Genomic DNA, 16,878 nt, shown 5'->3' on the forward strand with positions numbered 1-16,878 from the left:
CTATTTGAATATATTTTAAAATGTAATTTATTCCTGTGATCAAAGCTACATTTTCAGCATCATTACTCCAGTCTTACTACAAGTGTAACAATATACACTATACCATTCAAACGCTTGGAGTCAGTATATATAGAAATTAATTATTTTATTTAGCACACAACTGATGATAAAGACATTTATCATGTTACAAACGATGCTGTTCTTCTGAACTTTCTATTCATCAAATAAAAACTGAAAAAAAAAATCTTCTCAGCTCTTTTCAACATAATAATAATAATAATAATAAATGTTTTTTTGAGCAGCAAATCAGAATATTAGAATGATTTCTGAAGGAGTCAAAAGCTTTTGAACAGTAATATTTTTAATGTTTTTGTAAAGAATTCTGTTCCGCTCACCAACCCTGCATTTATTTGATCCAAAATACATAAAGTTGCATTTGCTAAAGCAGTAATATTGTGAAATATTTTTACTATTTAAAATAACTGCTTTCTATTTGAATATATTTTAAAATGTAATTTATTCCTGTGATCAAAGCTACATTTTCAGCATCATTACTCCAGTCTTACTACAAGTGTAACAATATACACTATACCATTCAAACGCTTGGAGTCAGTATATATAGAAATTAATTATTTTATTTAGCACACAACTGATGATAAAGAAATTTATCATGTTACAAACGATGCTGTTCTTCTGAACTTTCTATTCATCAAATAAAAACTGAAAAAAAAATCTTCTCAGCTCTTTTCAACATAATAATAATAATAATAATAAATGTTTTTTTGAGCAGCAAATCAGAATATTAGAATGATTTCTGAAGGATCATGTGACTGGAGTAATGATGCTAAAAATTCAGCTTTGATTGTTCCTAATAAACTGTTTAACTGCACTCGCAGGTGAATCTCACGTTATTTTGTGTGATAGCTAAATATATTCTTAATAAACTACAAACAAAAAATATATACATTTATTTTGTCCTCACATTCTCTCTTGTAACTCTTCCCTCTCAGTCACATACCTGACAGAATGGCTTATTATGCAGGCCTTTGTCTTCTCAGGTGTGAATCACAGCATTATGCACAATAGTTCACGCCTTCTCGCATAGACCCTTTCTCCTCAAAAAGTGTCTTAGAAAATTTAAATCAATATATTGTTTTCTGTGAGCGAATAAACAAGATGATTTTCATATCATTTTGAAGCAAAAACTCTAGGCTACAAGATCCTGTTCTCAAAAGTCTTGTTAACAAATTTTCTGTACACTGTAAATAGGTTGCTGTAAATTTTACAGTAACTTACTGGCAGCTGGATGCCAGTAATTTACTGTAAAAATGTTTACAGTATTATTACTGTAATTGCATTTACAGTACAATAATGTCTTTACTGTATTTTATTTACAGTATTATTGCCGTATTTTCATTTACAGTACCAGTACTGTAGATTTTATTTTCATTTAGTTTAAACATTTTTTACGTAAAAAACAATCCAATTGTGGTACTGCACTGTAAACCATTATTTTTCAGCATCATCACTCCAGTCTTCAGTGTCACATAATCCTTCAGAAAGCATTCTAATATGCTGATAAACATTTTTTAATATTATTATCAATATTTGAAACAGTTGAGTACATTTTTTTCAGGATGATTTTCTTTGATGAATAGAAAGATCCAAAGATCACCATTTATCTGAAATAAAAAGATTTTGTAACATTATACACTATACCATTCAAAAGCTTGGAGTCAGTATCATTTTTTTCTTTGGGAAAGAAATGATAAAAATTACTACTTTTATTTAGGAAGTATGCTTTAAATTGATCAAAAGTGATGATAAAGACATTTAGAATGTTACAAAAGATTTCTATTTCAGATAAATGCTGTTCTTCTGAACTTTCTATTTATCAAAGAAACCTGAAAAAATTCTACTCAGTTGTTTTCAACATAATAATAGCAATAATAATAATAATAATAATAATTTTATGAGCAGCAAATCAGAATATTAGAATGATTTCTCAAGGATCATGTGACTGGAGTAATGATCCTAAAAATTCAGCTTTGATCACAGGAATAAATTACATTTTAAAATATATTCAAATACAAAACAGTTATTTTAAATAGTACAAATATTTCAAAATTGTAAAATTTTTGCTGTACTTTGGATCAAATAAATGCAGGCTTGGTGAGCAGAAGAGACTTCTTTAAGAAACATTAAAAATCTTACTGTTCAAAAACTTTTGACTAGTATGTTAGCCTGTAGTTTGAAGTAAAAAATATGAATATTAATAAGGAGAGTCTGAGATTTATTTGACAGTGATTTCACATTTCTTGTTTGTATGAAGGCTAAATACCAATAAAAGGTGAACATTTATTTATTTGCAACATTTTTTTCCTAAAATTTTTTTTTAACTAAAATAGTTTGTAGGTACAGACATCTGTTGTGGCCGTTCTTGGCCGTTTTTATGAGGCTTTTTTAATAGTGTTCATATCGATATCGGAATTATATCGTATCGACCGAAATTAAGAAATATATCCTTTAAGAAAGATTAAAAATCTTACTGTTCAATAACTTTTGACTGGTATTGTAAATAAAATACAGTAAAAATGAGTTTGTGGTGTTGTTAAATTTCAGTAATTTTGACAGTAAAAGTTGACAAGCTCTCCAATGAGAAACAGCAGGATGGGATTCAGGCTGCACCCTCTTTCCAAAATTCCAGCTGATCTGTGACTTTCAATGCATTTGGTGCCACAAATGTTGACCGTCTGAATGAACCTGCAAGCACAAGAAAAAAAAAACATTATTTATCAAAGCAGTGTTTACAGAATTTGCCTTGACTGTCAAACTTGTTGGTGCTGTATGCACTTTGACGTTAATAAAAAAACATTATATACTACATCTGAACGCACCTACAAGGAAGGTACATAATTAGTTGATAATCCATCATATTCAAATTATTAAAGCTCCATTTTTTACAATGCATTCTCAATCAGTAGAGCAAAGTGTTGAAATAATGGGTTTGATTCCAGGGGCAGTTCTACAGTGAGTGGATATCCGGGGCTTAGCCCAGAAACATTAATGCATGTATCAGAATACACGGGATACACTTCAAATAAAATAGGCTATGCTAAAAGTTACATTGGCTAAATGGCTTAATTTTTTATTTTTAAAGAGACAAGTATAATTAATTATAATTTGCACTTACAAATTGCATAAATAACATTACAGTGTTTCCCACAAACTTGCATTCTATTTGTGGTGGCATATATATGCAGACTCATTCTCTGCTTTACAATGCATTCTCAATCAATCTCAAAGTGCTGAAATAATGGGTTTGATTCCAGGGGCAGTTCTACAGGGAATGGATATCCGGGGCTTAGCCCAGAAACATTAATGCATGTATCAGAATACACGGGATACACTTCAAATAAAATAGGCTATGCTAAAAGTTACATTGGCTAAATGGCTTAATTTTTTATTTTTAAAGAGACAAGTATAATTAATTATAATTTGCACTTACAAATTGCATAAATAACATTACAGTGTTTCCCACACACAGACTTGCACTCTATTTGTGGCGGCATATATATGCAAACCCATTCTCTGCCAGCAGGAGGCGCTGTTGGAGTAGTAGAGATCGAGGTTTCCCCGGTAACGCTGTACACAAAGCAGCGCTCCACTCACAAACGCTGCTTTATCAGACATTACAATTGGTACACACTTTCTGACTCAAACAGCATTTGAAGAGAATTAGCAAATAAAGAGGCAGAGTTAGTTGCGATAAAGAGGCAGAGTAGAGAAGATAACTTACTATGCTTCTCTTTGTTCAACTAAGTTAGTTAACTTCGGCTAAATTACATTATTAACTTACCAGTTGATGTTATCATCGATACTATGGCATTCACAAGAAGATGATCCAAAATACACCTCCGACGTTGCAGACTACATCCAGACTAGAAATCTGAAAATAACAAACAAAAGAAGTACTAGAAAATACTGTTTAAAATCTCCACTGAAACAGTAGTTTGCCTAATGCACTTTACCTCAGTATTTCACATTAATTCGCTGTTAAGGTTAAATAACGACTCGCCAGAGGAGCTAACTTAGGTTTATTTCGACTAATATAGGTGCCCTTAACTTACTCCCCAGTCAATGTTATCAGCCTTTTGGCGGCATTCCGGCCGTCTGTCAGAAAAAAAGGCTCCAACTCCCAACATAAAAAATGACACGATGAATAATGTTAGTTTTCTGTTAACAAGTGAAAACATCTTAAAATATTGCAGTTTTGCATAAAACAGAAATAATATACTAACCTTTTGTTGAGTTAGCGGAGCATTTCTCTTTTGTCCTTTTACGGCCACTTCCACCAAACAGTCAAAAAAGAACTCCTTTGCCATTGGTCAGTTTTTTGTGGGCAAGTTCACTACTATAAATTAATTTACAGTAGTGAGGAAATACAGTAGGTATATTGGTATATTGGTATATATTGGTATATGGTATATTTTCCCATCATCCTTTGCGGTTTACAGTAAAATACTGTATACACATTTTACAGTATCTTACTGTACATATTACAGTATAATACTGTTCAAATTACAAAAATCGGTTACAGTGTATGTGTTTTATGGCCTTATTTCAGTGACTTCAAAATTTTAGTTTTTAACTAACCACGCATAAACATTGCTTTCTCAAAAACACAATCATGTACATAAATGCTGCTAATATATTATTGTAGCACAGTTTACGGTGTTATTAGACTTTAGCCATTTATATGTTTATAAGCAACTGAAAAAAGCACAAATGTCAGGGCATGTCAAAACTTCTCCAGGCCCCCAAAACACCCTCAGACCCCAGAGGGTTAAAACATAAGCCACTTTAGTCTCCTCCTGGGCGTACCGGCGAGGCTGTAGAGCAGAGACAAGGGAGCACTGAGACAGGAAAGCTCTGCAGGAGTTGGGGTTCCTATCATAGGCATAGGGTTGTTAGCATGAGGCTCGGGGTCATGACGGAGAGAGGAAAAGCCAGCGGTGTCCTACACTCTATTAGCTGAAGTCTCCCTGCGAAGTTCATGGAGCTGGGTAGTCAGATCAGACAACTGAGCATTTAGGAACTCGACCTCCCGGGACAGATGTGGACTCAGTTTGCAGGTGCCAGAAGTCAATTTATTAAACAGTCTTGAAGTTCAAGAAAAAAAAAAAACAACAAAAAACAATCCAGGCACAGAGCAGCCAGAAACAGATCCAATAGTGCCTCCTGGACGACAAATTCCAAAGGGAAAATCCACCAAAGCAAGACCGTGACAAACTGACAGAGAGGTGGGGGCGCTGTTGAGGCGGGTAGCTGGTGGCGCACTGGCAGCGAGGCGAAGAAGAGCTGAGACAGCGTAAACAACGATCGGAGATCGCAAGCGTGGGTAGAGCTGGAGGAGGTTAAATGCTGCCTGGAAGCAGGAGGGAGAGGGAAAAAACAAAAACTAAAAGATGAAAACAAAACTGGCAAGGTATCTGCACAGCCAAAAACTCGAGACAAGACGGGGTCAGAGCAAAGATTGCACGGAGCACAAAACAACGATCTGACACAAGACAGCACACACGAGACGGAAGGGAAGGAGTGATTAACATAATGCTGAGCAGGTGATGGCGTGGGCCAATAATAAGATAATTAATGGAACAACAAGAGGGTGGGGACGGACACCACGATGACACAGAAGCACATGGTAAGTGTAAACACAACAACACACAACCGAAATAAGGGAAGAAAAGACAGATCAGCCAGGGTGTGTGACATTTTCAATACGTTCAGCCTTTTCACTAAAAAAATCTGTTCAGCTTTCCCCCATAGGCAGCGTGAATTAAACGAGGGTTCATGATCAGCCCTTTCGATGCCCCGCCTTCTCAGTTTTGCATTAGCCCATTGGAGTGGCTACTAGAAAAATTATCGGGTAAGAAACGCCTTCTAATCGATCTGTCAGCTCCGCATAACTCCCCGTTTTAAAGCATAAACACCTCGATTCCTCTTGACGAATTCTCTCTCAATAGTAGGACATTGATCATGCAATCAATATGATAAAATCATGGGTCTTAGCACTTGGCTGGCAAAAGTTGACATCACCTCAGCTTTCAAAGCTATGCCTATCCATCCAGATTCATGGCACTTATTTGGGGTACGCTGGCACAGGAAATTCTATTTTGTCACACGCTTAACTTTCAGATCCAAAGCAGCACCAAGATTTTCTGATGTGTTATCAGAAGAAGCTTATTGGATTTGTCAAACAATTATGCAAAGTAATCCTCATAGCATCTATTTGACAACTCAAATTGTTCTGAGTATAGAACTCCCTGTTAGATGCTGCAAGTGCACTCCCGATGGAGCAAATATGTTTCTCTTTAGACTACCGGTGAGGCTCACCCATCCGATGCTGTGAGTATTGAACTCCCGTCGGATGCTGCGAGAGCCTCCCGGTCGAGCAAACCTTGCCTTTTCCATCCGACTACCGGCGAAGCTTACCTGTCCGATGCCGTAAGTACTGAACTCCCGTCAGATGCTGCGAGAGCCTCCCGGTCGCGTAAACCTTTTTCGTCCATCTACTGGCAAAGCTTACTGTCCGAGGCCGTGAGTATTGAGCTCCCATCGGATGCTGCGAGAGCCTCCCGGTCGAGTAAATCTTGCCTTTTCCGTCCGACTACCGGCGAAGCTTACCAGTCCTTAACTCCCGTCAGACGCTGCGAGAGCCTTCAGGGTTGAGTGAATATGTTTTATTTCAACTACCGGTGATGCTTACCCATCCGTACCTTGAGTATTGAACTCCCGCCGAACGCTGCGAGAGCCTTCCAGTCAAGCAAATCTTGGCCTTTCAGTCCGACCACCGGGAAGAGGCTTACCCGTCCGATGCAATGAGTATTGAACTCCCGTCAGAGGCTGCAAGAGCCTCCCAGTCGAACAAACCATTTCCGTCCAATAACTGACGAGGCTTACCCGTCCGATGCCGTGAGTATTGAACTCCCGTCGGATGCTGCGAGAGCCTCCTGGTCGAGCAAACCTTGCTTTTTCCGTTCCGACAACCAGCGAGGCTTACCTGTCTGATGCAATGAGTATTGAACTCCCGTCAGATGCTGCGAGAGCCTTCCGGTCTTACAAACCTTGCCTTTCCGTTCCGACAACCGGCGAGCCTTACCTATCTGATGCCGTGAGTATTGAACTCCCGTCAGATGCCGCAAGAGCCTCCCAGTCAAGCAAACCTTGCCTTTTCCGTCCGATAACCAGCGAAGCTTACCCGTCTAATGCCGTGAGTATTGAACTCCCGTCAAACACTGCGAGAGCCTCTCATCGAGTAAATATGTTTTCTCTTTCAACTACCAGTGATGCTTACCTGTCCGATGCCGTAAGTATTGAACTCCCGTCGAACGCTGCAAAGCCCTCCCAGCTGGGCACTTCAAATTTAGTTCAACCCATCCATTGGCCAGTAAGATCCACCCATCTGTCGCCATGAGCTGTCCTCATCAAAAGCAAAGTGGACCTTGTCGGTCAGGCGATTTGAGCCTGATCCACTCCATTCTCGGCCAGTAGGGCTCACCCATCTGACGCTGCGAGCTGCTCCCATCAAGAAGCAGTGTGAGCCCTCCCAATCTGGCTTCCCAAATCTCGCTGCTCCTCATCCATCGGCTAGCTGCTCCTGTTAGAGGCAGTACGGGCTCCCCGGTCGGATAGCCCAAAACACTCTGCTCCTCTTCTATTGGTCAGTAGGGCTCACCCACCTGATGCCGTGAGCTGCTCCCGTCAAGAAGTGACATGTGCCCTCCTGATCGGATTTCCCAAATGACGCTGTTCTTCGTTCATCGGCCGGTAGGCCCCGTCCGCTGATGGCGCCGTGAGCTGCTCCCGTCAGAGTTTGTGTGGGCCCTCCTGGTCAAGAGACTGAGCTTCTTCCCGAAACGACGGCGCTCATTTTGGGGGGTTTAGTCGATGTGGGGTACTCTGGGTTCAGGCCAAAATTCCGAGCTCTGAGCCCTCCCCTCGGACAGCACGCCAAATAAGCATAACCTTGACTCTGTTTATTATATGTAAGTATGAAATGTAAGTGTGAACTCGTGAAATGATGTTTTATTAACAAAAGTTCGGGCGGAATAAGCATAACCTTGACTTGACTTGTTTATTATATGCACGTGTGAACTCGTGAATTATACATTCCTGTTGAGTTACCCACTACGGCAACTCTATCCTGGGGTAAACAGCTTAATGCATGCACCCTCTGCCCAATATGTTCAGTATGGCGGAGGAGGAGGATGCATTTGATTTTGAGGAAGAGAGACAGTCAGAGTTTCACTCTCAGGTGCAGGGCGAACTTGCACATGTTCTTCAGGACGAAATTATCTCCATGCTGAACATAGTAGCAATAAGATTAGTTCCACCTGAGAAAATGTACTCAATGCCTGGCCAAATTTTGGAGGAGGGACAATGGGTCTCATTCACTAATAACTGCGTAGATTATTCGCATTTATACACACATTCAAACTTCTCACAAAAACTTTACGCATAATTCACAACACATTTTCTTACTCTTTCACTGCATATGATGAAATTATTTTAGGCAGAAATATACATTTTATCGTTATTATATATAATTATATATTATATATAACATAATATAATAATATTATCCTAAAATGAAAGATCAGATCTTGGATGAAACACATCACCTCACACAATCGACACAATATACAAATTTCAAACCATTTGTGACCTCAACTTGACAACCTACAACCCAGTTGCACTGTTCATTTCTGCACAGGTTGACGCTCCGGGAAGTTGGATCTAGCATCAGTGGTAGAAATGGAAGGAGAAGAGTCAGGTGGTGCTCCGGCGAAGAAAAAAAATATTTGTGTAAATTTAACAACAGCTGGATGGAAGAATTTAATTTCTTGTCTCGAAGCCATGTAAACAACGCCCACACCTTTTGCAAAGTCTGTCGCACTGATTTTAATATCGGACACGGTCAGAAAAATTACATATCTCAGCATCCACTCTCTCGTGAATGCGCGTACGACAGTTAGCGGAAGTTAGAGATTAAGGTTTATAAAGTTGTAAATATGGATATTTTTCTTACACAAACTCATCGCTTCGCTTCGGTAGGCCTTTATTAACCCCCTGGAGCCGTGTGCACTTCTTTTTTTAATGGTTTGGTTCAATTTTTTGGACTTCAAATTTTGGGCTACCATCCACTCCCATTATAAAGCTTGGAAGAGCCAGGATTAGTGGTCGACCGATATGGGTTTTTTGACAGCCGATATCTTGGAAAGCAGGGTGGCCGATATAATTTTATTTATTTTCATTTATATTTAAGAAATTTTAAATTATTTGAAAATGGATTAAAAATAATTGTGTAAAATAAACATACTTATACTTTAGAAGACAAAGCATTTTTCACAAATAAATAAATATTTAATAAAAATCTAAATAAAAAGGAAGTAACACGGTAACCAACAGGGCACTCAGTATTCTGGGAAGTTTGTGTGCATTGGGAATCATATTTATTTATTTTATTTTTTCAAATAAAGCCAAGGTAACACTCATTTTAGATAGAGCACGCAATGAAAATGACATGAATATGACAGTGGGCAAATGCATAAAAGCAGAGAACACGCGATCATGCAGGTCACATCCACACTTCACAAGATCTCACAAATGGATCCGACTAAGTTTGCAAGGTTTGTCCGCTGCCGCTCTCAGCGCCGTCAAAATAACTCGAACACATCGGCCAAACAGAAAAACTTATCGGCCGATGCTGATATTTGAAAAACGCCAAATATTGGCCAATATATCGACCTTGGCGATATATCGGTCGACCACTAGCCAGGATGTTTTTAATATAACTCCGATTGTATTTGTCTGAAAGAAGAAAATCATATACATCTAGGATGGCTTGAGGGTAAGTAAATCATGGGGTAATTTTCATTTTTGGGTGAACTAACCCTTTAATAATCATGGCTCTGGAGCACATTACATCACTACAATATGGGAAAAGGAACTGGGACTGGATATGGGAAAGTATTCCTATGATGTGCGAGAATCCATACAATGTCTCAAATCCCTTTATGGTCAAAGTTGAATTGTTTACGTTTTTTAGAAATGTGAAACTGAGAAGTTTTTTTAATTCGAATGTGAATGTAACTCCATATGTACAACAATTTAAACCGAAAAGTACTTTCACACCAGTAGTTCATAATCATTCAGTGAATACTTTCTGTAGACTTGTAGAAAATGATGTGGAAAAATTATTACAAGAACCTAGTGATGAATTGTACAAGAAAATAAATTTAACAAGAGTACAAAGAGAAGCTTTATCAGCATTAATAAATGATCCGACTTTGACTATTCAACGAGCAGATAAAGGTGGAGGGATTGTGGTTATGAATACTAATACATACGTTGAGAAAATAAAAGGGATGTTACATGATGAGACATTTTATAAGAAACTTGTATTTAACCCGACGGAGTCCTATAAAAAACAAATTGACCGAGTTTTACAAATAGGATTAGATAGGAAATGGATTAATGAACAAGAATTAAAATATTTAAAAAAAAATGAATATCCTAGGATTCCGGTGTTATACACTTTACCTAAAATTCATAAATCGTTAGAAGATCCTCCAATGCGACCAATTGTCTCAGGGAATGGGTCATTGACAGAAACCTTATCTAAATTTCTTGATTCTTTGATTCAACCGATAGTGAAAAAACTGCCATCCTATTTAAAAGACACCACTGATTTTTTGAATAAATTGAATCAAATTCCTTGCATAAGTATGACGGTTTGGCTTGTAACACTTGATGTCACTTCACTTTACATTAATATACCTCATGAAGTAGGCTTGGATGCACTAAAATTTTACTGTAAAGATGATGACAGCAGAGTACCATCACAATATATAGTGGACCTTATAACATTAGTTTTAACCAAGAACTATTTTTTATTTGAGAGAGATTTCCATTTGCAAGTGCAAGGTACAGCAATGGGCACTCCAATAGCACCAAATTATGCGAATTTATTTATGGGTAAATTTGAACAAGATCATGTCTATAATAACAATCCATTTCAGCCAAATATTAAGGTTTGGATGCGATATATAGATGACTGTTTTATGATTTGGTCAGGTTCTGAACAGGAATTAGAATTATTTGTGTCTTTCATTAATTCGAAAATTCCATCAATCAAATTTACAATGGAAAAAAGTTGTGATACGATCAGTTTTTTAGATGCTAAAGTAACCAAGATCAATGAGTCATTACATACAATGGTATTTCGAAAATCAACGGATAAAAACACAATATTATCCGTTGACAGTTATCATCCAGCTCCTTTAAAACATAGTTTACCGATTAGTCAATTGCATAGATTAAAACCTAATTGTAGTACCAGGGGCGGATTTAGTGATTTGGGGGCCGCAGGCAAAATACAGGAATGGGGCCCTATACAATTTCACACATTTACCGGGTGCGTTGGGGTAATTTTCACTATGCAATTGTTTACACAACGCAAGGCTGTCTAATTCTAAACTTGAAAATATACATTTATTTTTATTTATTTTAATTGCACATTTAAATTCATTAATTATAAATTTACATGCTTAAGGATTATTTCAACCAAACATGAAGTGTGCCTGTGTGGAAAGTGACTGTGCATGGTCCTTCTTGGGTCTTTCACAAAAACGAGTGAGCGCCATTTAAAAAAATTAAAATAGGCCCTATATAATATGCACTGTTGCTTAGTATTAAAATTATAGCTTAAGATGCATGATATTTGTAGGGCCCTATGAAATCCGTTTTATTTTTTCCAAAATCTTTTTTTCCGCTTTAATTTTTTCTGGATTCAGTTTTTTTTTTTTTCTGGATGATTATATTACATTTGAACAAAAAACATGTCTAATTAATTCAAATCATGAAACTTGTTTAATTTAACAGCAATTTAGGCCTATTAGATAAAAACAACTTAATTTATTAATTTGTATACAATAATAGGGCTCTATTAAATTTTTATTTTATTTAGTTATTTTTTTGAAATTCTGTGTTGTGTATTTTCATTTTTCTGGTAATCAAATGAAGGCAAAAACATCGACAACCGCGAGCGTGCTTAAATAGCAAACGAAACGCGCATCTGCGCCATTCATTCCGTCACATTCCGCGTTACACAGTAAATTCAGTTTTTATGAATAGATTCCGGGATTCCGTCCCCATTTTCTACATCGCCCTACTTTTGCTAAGAAGCACATTCAACGCTGACGCACAGACGGTTGTCGTGGTAATGAAGACCACAGCAACCACTTGTGCGTCAGCACTGAACGCGCATCTCGCATATAAAATCAGATATGATGGTAAACTCGGATGTAGTAAGGAGGAAAAGTCTACTTATATACAAGGCTGTTTCCCGTGAAGAAACTGTGCCGCTTGCAGGAATTTGGTCAAGTGTAAAGAGTTTATATGTCCAGTAACACGGAACTGTTTTAAAATCACATCTTGTATTACTTGTTCAACTCGTGATGTGATCTATATGTTAAAATGTCCCTGTCAAAAGATATATATAGGAAAATCTTTGCGTCAGTTGAAATTTCGAATTAATGAACATAAATCTAGTATACGACGACAAGACATAACCTCTCCAGTAGCGAGACATTTTAACGAATTGGGACATGACATCAAGCAATTGGAATGTATAGGAATAGAGGAAGTTTTTGGGTCACGTAGAGGAGGTAATATAAATAAAGAACTATTGAAACGAGAAGCATTTTGGATTCATAAACTTAAATCACTGAACCCAAATGGTATGAATGAGGAATTAGATCTTTCTGTCTTTCATTAATGAACTATGGTTGAGCGTATTCATTATTAATATTTTATATAATAAATTGAGTATTTACAGTGTGAAAAACAATGATAGTTTATGACGATGTATTTCTGATGTTCTTAATTATTGAATTTTCCATTGTTATACAATTTAAAGTTAATTGGTGGAGTAGATATTGATGATTGATAGGATAAACTATAGGTTTGTATAATAGTGATAAATATGTGATCCTAAATAACTATTGTTTTAGTCACGGGTATATTGTGAGGTGTACTAGTGGATGTGACGTGTTGTGTTGGATATATATATATGTAAATTGTCCAGGATTTAAATAGAAATGATTTAATGATTGTAGTAATTGAACATTGGCTAATGAATGATGACGTCAATATAATTAGTGATTTAAAAAGTGGGTGGAAGGATTGAATTGCTTTACACACTGAGGAAGGCTTTGAGCCGAAACGTTTGTGTCTTTTCCCATCAGTAATGAATGTAAAATAAAAGAAAAAAGAAGATTGTTCTCGTGAGTGTGGATCATAATTTCCTATACTGTGCAAGAATCCTGCCCATCAACTCACTTTAAACTGATTCACAGGGCCTATGCAACTCTGTATGCATTACATAGAATTAAACGCTTGCCTACTCCTGTTTTTACACTGTGTAACTCAAATAGTGTGGGGACCTATATGCATATGTTCTTTGACTGTCCAATCATGAGTACATTTTGGGATAAGGTTTTTCTAATTGTTTCAGAATTATGTGACAGGGTTATTCCTAGACATCCCAGTATTTGTTTGCTGAATAATGATTCTCATCTTAATTTGAATGCATATCAGCGCAGAGCATTTCACATCGCACTAACTGCAGCCAAGAGTGTAATCTTTAAAATTTGGTATGAACCCACATTCCCGGGTGACAAAATGTGGCTTATAGATCTAAAACATATTGCGCCATTAGAACGTTCAACAGCAAGGATTAATAAAGCTAAAACAAGAACAATTAAGACATGGACAGAATTTATTGAGAAACTTAATAAATATATTAAGTTTATATTTAATAAAAAAATAATAAATCGATAGACCAAATATAGTGAAAAATGAATAGGAGCAGTTAGTATTCCAGGTGTGCATAGATGTGGTATGTCATCCCTATAGTGTTTTTTTAATGCAAACCCTGGCTTGTATATAGTTATGTTTGCCATGTCTGTTGGCTTTGTTCTACAATAAATAAACAATTCAAAAAAATAATAATAATGAAGAATAAGAATTTAATTGACAGTCAACAAATAAAAAAACAGATAAAATACAGATAAAAAAATGATAAAGCTTGGCTTAATGAATATTAGAACAGTAACACTTTATTTTAAGGACCAATTCTCACTATTAACTAGTTGCTTATTAGCATGCATATTGGCTGTTTATTATTACTTATAAGCCCCATATTAATGCCTTATTATGCATGACCATATTTTAGATCCCTTAATCTGACCCCATACCTAAACTTAACAACTACCTGACTAACTATTAATAAGCAGCAAATTAGGAGTTTGTTCAGGAAAAACTCTGAGTTAATAGTGAAGGTGTGTTCCCTATTCTAAAGTGTTACCTATATCCCTTTCTACAAAACTGCTTTTTGTAAATGAAATGATCAAAGATCATAAACTAAATGTGCTCTATTTGACAGAAACCTGGCTAAAACCAGATGATGACATTACTTTAAAGGAGTCTACCCCCCAAGATTACTGTTATAAACATGAGCTGCATCCAAAAGGTAAAGGGGGATTAAGGTAATAGTAATATTTTTATATTTGTATTTATTCTTATTTATATTTTTTATTATAGTACTGAAGCTGCTCTCATCACAGTTACAAATGACCTGCGCTTATCATCCAATTGTGGTTGTATCTCTCTATTAGTGCTACTGGATTTTAGCACTGCATTTGACACTATCGACCACAATATTCTTTTGAGTAGACTACAAAACTTTGTTGGCATTAGTGGAATTGCATTGGCATGTTTCAAATCATACTTATCTGACCACCATCAATTCATAGCGGTATCATATCAATCAAAGTACAGTATGAAGCACCACAAGGCTCAGTACTAGGACCACTGCTTTTCATGTTTTACATGTTACCCTTGGGAGATATCATCTGGAAACATGGTGTTAGCTTCCACTGTTATGCTGATAATACTCAGCTCTGTATTTCTTCACAGTCTGATGAAACATACATATTTATGACCTCAAACATACCGTTCACAACCTCAAGGTTAGATTATTGTAATACTTTATTGGGTGGTTGCTCTGTGCGCTTAATAAACAAACTCCAGCTGGTCCAAAATGCAGCAGCTAGAGTTGGCCACTAATTGGTGTGATTTTATTTAGGCATCATTATTCCTGGGCACAGTTCCCACAGCTTCAGCTTCTGACAGATAATACAAGTGACTGTACATGTCACGGTTATATGTAGATAATTAATTATCTCACAAATTTCCTTCCCAGTTCTGCAGTGCTTAAAAACACCGATGAAATATACTAAAGGTGTTGGGGTTATGTTTAGTTTTTGTCCTGTTTTCATTGTGTTTTCAGTTTATCTGTTCCCCTGTGACCTAGTTTTACTTTGGCCCCTAATTGTCATTTCGTTCACCTGTGTTTGATTAATTAACTCATTAGTTCTTTTGTTTGCTCCCCTTCAAATACTCTCAGTTCTCCCCTTAGCCTTTGTCCGTTCTACTTTAAGTTTCATGGTGTGTCTCTTCTGTTTTTGCTATTCACATTTATTAAATCAGTTTATTAGAATTACCCCTTTGCCTTCGTCTGCCTTCCTGGGACACATCCGTAACAGAAGAACGGACCTAAACGATGACTGCAGCTGAGGACGCGCTGTGGGGTTTGCGGCAAGGCAGTCGGAGGTTGGAGCGATATCTAGAGGGTTTCCTCGAGCTCTCCAACCGGGTGAGTTGGCACGATGCCGCTCTAGGTGCGTGCTTCCGGCTGGGGTTGGATGACGAAATAATCCGCTGCGATCTCCCAACGGGTGATTTTCCTTTGATCGAGCTGATTAATCTCGTACTATTCCTAAATAGCTCTGATATGGAAGTTGAGGAAGTAATGAGACTTCCCAATCCTCGTCATCCAACTCCCGCTGGAATGCGCCGCGTCTCCCCAGCTCACCCCACGCTGAGAACCTCCACATACCACTCCAACGACTCCTACCGCCTGCCTAACCCCAAATTCCCCGTGGTCCTCCAAAGCTCTGCCGGAGTCTTCAGTCCAGGAGCGCCGGGCTCTCAGCAGTCAAGATGGCCGGCCGCTCGGAAGTCAAGCCCGCCGGACGTTCATGTGGCACTCGCTCCAGTGCCAACTCCTCAAAAGTGCTTTGCTGTGCCTGCTCCTCCAGAGCGCCCTCCAGTGCCAGCACCACGTAAGCACTACCCTGTTCCCCGGTTCAGCGCCCAGGAAGGATCCCCAGTTCTACCCAGGAAGGGCTCCAGCCCCAGAGCTCGCTCCAGTGTCGGCTCCAGGCTCCAGGCTCGCTCCAGAGTCCGCTCCAGCTTGTCAATCAGCGATAATGGACATGGCGCTGCCCCCGGGGTTCTCGGCACCCGTCCTCACCCCAGAAGTCGCTCTAACACGCTTCTCTGAGCCTCCTTCATCTCCTTCGCCTCCGCTGGTCCCGTCCAGCCCTCTTTCGTCTCTAGAGCACCCCCCAGAGCCGGCTCCTCCAGGGCGTCCTCAAGTGCCCGCTCCTCCAGAGCGCCCTCAAGTGCCCGCTCCTCCAGAGTGCCCACCAGAGCCCGCTCCTCCTGGGTGACCCCCAGGATTCCTAGATTTTCCCCAAGAAGATTTGGGGGGGGGCCATATACCTGTGGCCGAGCCAGCCACGGAGAAACCGCCATGGTCTCCTGAGTCCTCTGATCCGCCATGGCCTCCTGAGTCCCCTGAACCGCCATGGCCTCCTGAGTCCCCTGAACCGCCATGGCCTCCTGAATCCCCTGATCTGCCATGGCCTCCTGAGCTACCTGCTCTCCCATGGCCTCCTGAGTCACCTG

The sequence above is a fragment of the Sinocyclocheilus anshuiensis genome, unplaced genomic scaffold (assembly GCF_001515605.1).
Source record: "Sinocyclocheilus anshuiensis isolate Anshui unplaced genomic scaffold, SAMN03320099.WGS_v1.1 scaffold1894, whole genome shotgun sequence".
Taxonomy (NCBI): Eukaryota; Metazoa; Chordata; class Actinopteri; order Cypriniformes; family Cyprinidae; genus Sinocyclocheilus; species Sinocyclocheilus anshuiensis.